General features: G+C 46.1%; 1 protein-coding gene across 6 annotated transcripts in view; it reads right to left on the bottom strand.

Annotated features, from left to right (window-relative positions):
- The window catches only part of mgat1b (alpha-1,3-mannosyl-glycoprotein 2-beta-N-acetylglucosaminyltransferase b), a 55814-nt gene extending 51033 nt beyond the window's left edge, over positions 1-4781 (bottom strand). For all 6 annotated transcript variants that reach the window (XR_011587804.1, XR_011587806.1, XR_011587807.1 and 3 more), the window contains exon 1: positions 4682-4781. The gene's annotated coding sequence lies outside the window, so the exon portion shown is untranslated. The remainder of the gene's footprint in view (positions 1-4681) is intronic.
- Positions 4782-6458: the final 1677 nt, after the last annotated feature.

Here is a 6458-nt window from a genome sequence, read left to right on the forward strand (position 1 = left end):
TGTCTGTAAAAACTGCTCACTATTCCAGGATCATTCTGGAATGCAAAAATAACCCCCACCTACTATTCTCTACTACTAACCATCTCCTTAAACCCCTCTCCCCTGTCCCTTGTCTCCACCACACTCACCTCCAACAACATGTGTGAGGAGCTCATGAACTTCTTTGTCTCAAAGACTGATCAGCTGCCTCTGTCTCGTCTCTTCCCTTCCTTCAACTCGTGCAGAGGGCCAAACTTCCTCTGGGGCTCCCACCTGCCCTAGCCCTAAACTCGAATCTTTCTCTAGTTTCTCTCTGATCTTCCCTCTTGACCTCTCCAAGCTCATCTTGTCCATGAGACCCACTTCCTGCTCCCTTGACCCTATTCCCACTAGACTATTGACCACCTAACTTCCTTTTTTAACTCCCATGTTAGCCGACATTGTTAACGGTTCTCTGTCCTCAGGTATGTTCCCCTCTCCTTCAAATCTTGCTGTCATCACCCTTCTCCTCAAAAAAACAACCTTTGACCCCACTTTGCTTGCTAGCTATCACCTCATCTCTAACCTCCCTTTCCTGTCCAAAGTACCTGAACGTGTTGTCGCCTCCCAAATCCGCAACCATCTTTCCCGGAATTCAATGTTTGAATCCTTTCAATCGGTTTTCGCCCCTGCCACAGCACCGAAACTGTTCTCATCAAAGTCACAAATGACATCATTTGTGACTGTGACAAAGGCAAACTATCCCTCCTCTTCCGCCTGAACCTGTCTGCAGCCTTTGACACGGTTGACCACTCCATCCCCCTCCAACACCTTTCCACCATCGTCCAGCTGGGTGGGACTGCACTCGCCTGGTTCCATTCTTATCCATCTAATGTAGCCAGAAAATCTCCTGCAATGGCTTCTCTTCCCACTCTCGCATCGTTACCTCCGGTGTCCCCCAAGGGTCTAACCTGTGCCCCCTCCTATTTCTCATCTATACATTGCCCCTTGGCGATATCATCCAAAAACATCGAGTCAGTTTCCACATGTACGCAGACAACACCCAGCTCTACCTCTCCACCACTTCTCTCGATCCCTGCCGCGCATCAAAATTGTCAGACTGCTTGAGCAGAAATGTTCTCCAGTTATTTTTGGTGCCCGCCACAAACTGCGTTTCATACGCACTGACTCCATCCCTCTCCCCAGCATCTATCTGAGTCTGATCCAGACTGTTTGCAACTTAGCCGTCATATTTGACCCTAAAATCAATTTCCGGTCACATATCCGTTGCGCAACTAAAACAGAGAAAGGAGATTCTATAATCAAAATATAAATATACACAGACAGGAGATTCTATAATCAATATAGAGATATATAAATGTATATATTCTTAATGGGATCTCAACCCTCTCTCTGTGTATGTATATATTGTTAATGGGATCTTCCCTCTCTCTCTCTCTCTCTGTATATCTATATATAGTTAATGGGCTCCTCTCTGTGTATATGTATATATAGTTAATGGGCTCTCCCCTCTCTCAGTGTATATGTATATATAGTTAATGGGCTCTCCCCTCTCTCAGTGTATATGTATATATAGTTAATGGGCTCTCCCCTCTCTCAGTGTATATGTATATATAGTTAATGGGCTCTCCCCTCTCTCTGTGTATATGTATATATAGTTAATGGGCGCTCCCCTCTCTGTGTATATGTATATATAGTTAATGGGCTCTCCCCTCTCTCTGTGTATATGTATATATAGTTAATGGGCTCTCTCCCCTCGCTCAGTGTATATGTATATATTGTTAATGGGCTCTCCCCTCTCTGTGTATATGTATATATAGTTAATGGGCTCTCCCCTCTCTCAGTGTATATGTATATATAGTTAATGGGCTCTCTCCCTCTCTCAGTGTATATGTATATATAGTTAATGGGCTCTCTCCCTCTCTCAGTGTATATGTATATATAGTTAATGGGCTCTCCCCTCCCTCAGTGTATATGTATATATAGTTAATGGGCTCTCCCCTCTCAGTGTATATGTATATATAGTTAATGGGCTCTCTCCCTCTCTCAGTGTATATGTATATATAGTTAATGGGCTCTCTCCCTCTCTCAGTGTATATGTATATATAGTTAATGGGCTCTCTCCCTCTCTCAGTGTATATGTATATATAGTTAATGGGCTCTCCCCTCCCTCAGTGTATATGTATATATAGTTAATGGGCTCTCCCCTCTCAGTGTATATGTATATATAGTTAATGGGCTCTCTCCCTCTCTGTGTATATGTATATATAGTTAATGGGCTCTCTCCCACTCTGTGTATATGTATATATAGTTAATGGGCTCTCTCCCTCTCTATGTATATGTATATATAGTTAATGGGCTCTCCCCTCTCTGTGTATATGTATATATAGTTAATGGGCTCTCTCCCTCTCTGTGTATATGTTTATATAGTTAATGGGCTCTCTCCCTCTCTGTGTATATGTATATATAGTTAATGGGCTCTCTCCCTCTCTATGTATATGTATATATAGTTAATGGGCTCTCCCCTCTCTCAGTGTATATGTATATATAGTTAATGGGCTCTCCCCTCTCTCAGTGTATATGTATATATAGTTAATGGGCTCTCTCCCTCTGTGTATATGTATATATAGTTAATGGGCTCTCCCCTCTCAGTGTATATGTATATAGAGTTAATGGGCTCTCCCCTCTCTGTGTATATGTATATATAGTTAATGGGCTCTCCCCTCTCTCAGTGTATATGTATATATAGTTAATGGGCTCTCCCCTCTCTCAGTGTATATGTATATATAGTTAATGGGCTCTCCCCTCTCTCAGTGTATATGTATATATAGTTAATGGGCTCTCCCCTCTCTCAGTGTATATGTATATATAGTTAATGGGCTCTCCCCTCTCTCTGTGTATATGTATATATAGTTAATGGGCGCTCCCCTCTCTGTGTATATGTATATATAGTTAATGGGCTCTCCCCTCTCTCTGTGTATATGTATATATAGTTAATGGGCTCTCTCCCCTCGCTCAGTGTATATGTATATATTGTTAATGGGCTCTCCCCTCTCTGTGTATATGTATATATAGTTAATGGGCTCTCCCCTCTCTCAGTGTATATGTATATATAGTTAATGGGCTCTCTCCCTCTCTCAGTGTATATGTATATATAGTTAATGGGCTCTCTCCCTCTCTCAGTGTATATGTATATATAGTTAATGGGCTCTCCCCTCCGGCAGTGTATATGTATATATAGTTAATGGGCTCTCCCCTCTCAGTGTATATGTATATATAGTTAATGGGCTCTCTCCCTCTCTGTGTATATGTATATATAGTTAATGGGCTCTCTCCCTCTCTGTGTATATGTATATATAGTTAATGGGCTCTCTCCCTCTCTATGTATATGTATATATAGTTAATGGGCTCTCCCCTCTCTGTGTATATGTATATATAGTTAATGGGCTCTCTCCCTCTCTGTGTATATGTTTATATAGTTAATGGGCTCTCTCCCTCTCTGTGTATATGTATATATAGTTAATGGGCTCTCTCCCTCTCTATGTATATGTATATATAGTTAATGGGCTCTCCCCTCTCTCAGTGTATATGTATATATAGTTAATGGGCTCTCCCCTCTCTCAGTGTATATGTATATATAGTTAATGGGCTCTCCCCTCTCTCAGTGTATATGTATATATAGTTAATGGGCTCTCCCCTCTCTCAGTGTATATGTATATATAGTTAATGGGCTCTCCCCTCTCTCAGTGTATATGTATATATAGTTAATGGGCTCTCCCCTCTCTCTGTGTATATGTATATATAGTTAATGGGCGCTCCCCTCTCTGTGTATATGTATATATAGTTAATGGGCTCTCCCCTCTCTCTATGTATATATAGTTAATGGGCTCTCTCCCCTCGCTCAGTGTATATGTATATATTGTTAATGGGCTCTCCCCTCTCTGTGTATATGTATATATAGTTAATGGGCTCTCCCCTCTCTGTGTATATGTATATATAGTTAATGGGCTCTCTCCCTCTCTCAGTGTATATGTATATATAGTTAATGGGCTCTCTCCCTCTCTCAGTGTATATGTATATATAGTTAATGGGCTCTCCCCTCCCTCAGTGTATATGTATATATAGTTAATGGGCTCTCTCCCTCTGTGTATATGTATATATAGTTAATGGGCTCTCCCCTCTCTGTGTATATGTATATATAGTTAATGGGCTCTCTCCCTCTCTGTGTATATGTATATATAGTTAATGGGCTCTCCCCTCTCTGTGTATATGTATATGTATATATAGTTAATGGGCTCTCCCCTCTCTGTGTATATGTATATATAGTTAATGGGCTCTCTCCCTCTGTGTATATGTATATATAGTTAATGGGCTCTCCCCTCTCAGTGTATATGTATATATAGTTAATGGGCTCTCCCCTCTCAGTGTATATGTATATATAGTTAATGGGTTCTCTCCTCTCTCAGTGTACATATTGTTTACGGGCTCTCACCCCTCTCTCAGTGCCTCTCTCGGTGGTGCTGTTGCAGACTGCCTCTCTCCCTCTCGCTGCCTTGGCCCCCGCTGTCACCAGGGCTGGGAGCCGGGGAACAGGCCATGTGGGTCTCCATGGTGACGGGTTGTGTGGGTCTCCATGGTGACGATGCCCTGCCTGCAGTGGGTGCTCGCGCGCTTCCCCCCCGCGGTCTCCATGGTTACTCACCCTCTCCCCCACGCTTCCTTCTCCTCGCGCTTCCTCGCGGACTCCGCTTCCTGCTCCAGCCCGGCCCCGGCGCGGCGCCCGCCCGCCCGCGCGCACCACATACACGTCAGCGCGTCGCCCTCTCTCAGTGCGTGCGTGCGCGCCCACCCGCCGGGACGAGCGCGCGTCCGAGCCTCGCCGCCCGCGATTGGCCGGCCGGCCGTCACGTGACTGCTGGCTGACGTGGCCCCGGCCAGCGGTCGGCCCTGATTGGTTCGCCTTCAACGCACGCGACGCGTGAATGGATGGAGGGGGACGGGGCGGGGCCGAGGCAGCGGTTGTCAGGGGCAGCGCTGTTGCCAACCCTCCAGGATTGCCCTGGAGTCTCCCGAAATTGAAAGATTCATCCCCTTCCCCTCCACTCCAGGAGACATAAAATCATCATCATCATAGGCAGTCCCTCGGACTTGCTTCCACTCGAAGAGTGAGTTCTCAGGCGACTGTACAGTCCAATAAGGGAACCACAGTCTCTGTCACAGGTGGGACAGACCGTTGAGGGTGAGGGAGGATGGGACTGGTTTGCCGCACGCTCCTTCCGCTGCCTGCGCTTGTTTTCTGCACGTTCTCGGCGACGAGACTCGAGGTGCTCAGCGCCCTCCCCGATGCTCTTCCTCCACTTAGGGCGGTCTTTGGCCAGGGACTCCCAGGTGTCAGTGGGGATGTTGCATTTTTTCAGGGAGGCTTTGAGAACATAAGAACATAAGAATTAGGAACAGGAGTCGGCCATCTAGCCCCTCGAGCCTGCTCCGCCACTCAACAAGATCATGGCTGATCTGGCCGTGGACTCAGCTCCACTTACCCGCCCGCTCCCCATAATCCTTAATTCCCTTATTGGTTAAAAATCTACCTATCTGTGACTTGAATACATTCAATGAGCTAGCCTCAACTGCTTCCTTGGGCAGAGAATTCCACAGATTCACAACCCTCTGGGAGAAGAAATTCCTTCTCAACTCGGTTTTAAATTGTCTCCCCTGTATTTTGAGGCCGTGCCCCCTAGTTCTAGTCTCCCCGACCAGTGGAAACAACCTCTCTGCCTCTATCTTGTCTATCCCTTTCATTATTTTAAATGTTTCTATAAGATCACCCCTCATCCTTCTGAACTCCAACGATCAAAGACCAAGTCTACTCAATCTATCATCATAAGGTAACCCCCTCATCTCCGGAATCAGCCGAGTGAATCGTCTCTGTACCCCCTCCAAAGCCAGTATATCCTTCTTTAAGTAAGGTGACCAAAACTGCACGTCCTTGAGGGTGTCCTTGTAATGTTTCCTCTGTCCATCCCGCTTGCCGTGTAGGAGTTCCGAGTTGAGCGCTTGCTTTGGGAGTCTCGTGTCGGGCATGCGGACGATCTGGCCCACTCAAAGGAGCTGGTCGAATGTGGTCAGCATGACCATCTTCAAAAAAGGGGACATATCCGACTGCAGCCACTACAGAGGAATCGCCCTGCTGTTGGCCACTGGGAAAGTCATCGCAAGAATCCTCCTCAACCGTCTTCTCCCTGTGGCTGAAGAGCTCCTCCCAGAGTCGCAATGCGAATTCTGTCCACTAAAGGGTATAATGGACATGATCTTCACCACGCGATGACAACTACAAGAGAAATGCAGGGAACAGCACCAACCCTTGTACAGGTCCGCCTTTGACTGTCAACTGTGAGGGTCTCGGGAGCGTCCTCCTCCATTTCGGCTGCCCCCAAAAGTTTGGCACCATCCTGCTCCATGACGACATGCAGGCTGGAATC

Source organism: Pristiophorus japonicus, chromosome 19 (assembly GCF_044704955.1).
Source record: "Pristiophorus japonicus isolate sPriJap1 chromosome 19, sPriJap1.hap1, whole genome shotgun sequence".
NCBI classification, from domain to species: Eukaryota; Metazoa; Chordata; class Chondrichthyes; family Pristiophoridae; genus Pristiophorus; species Pristiophorus japonicus.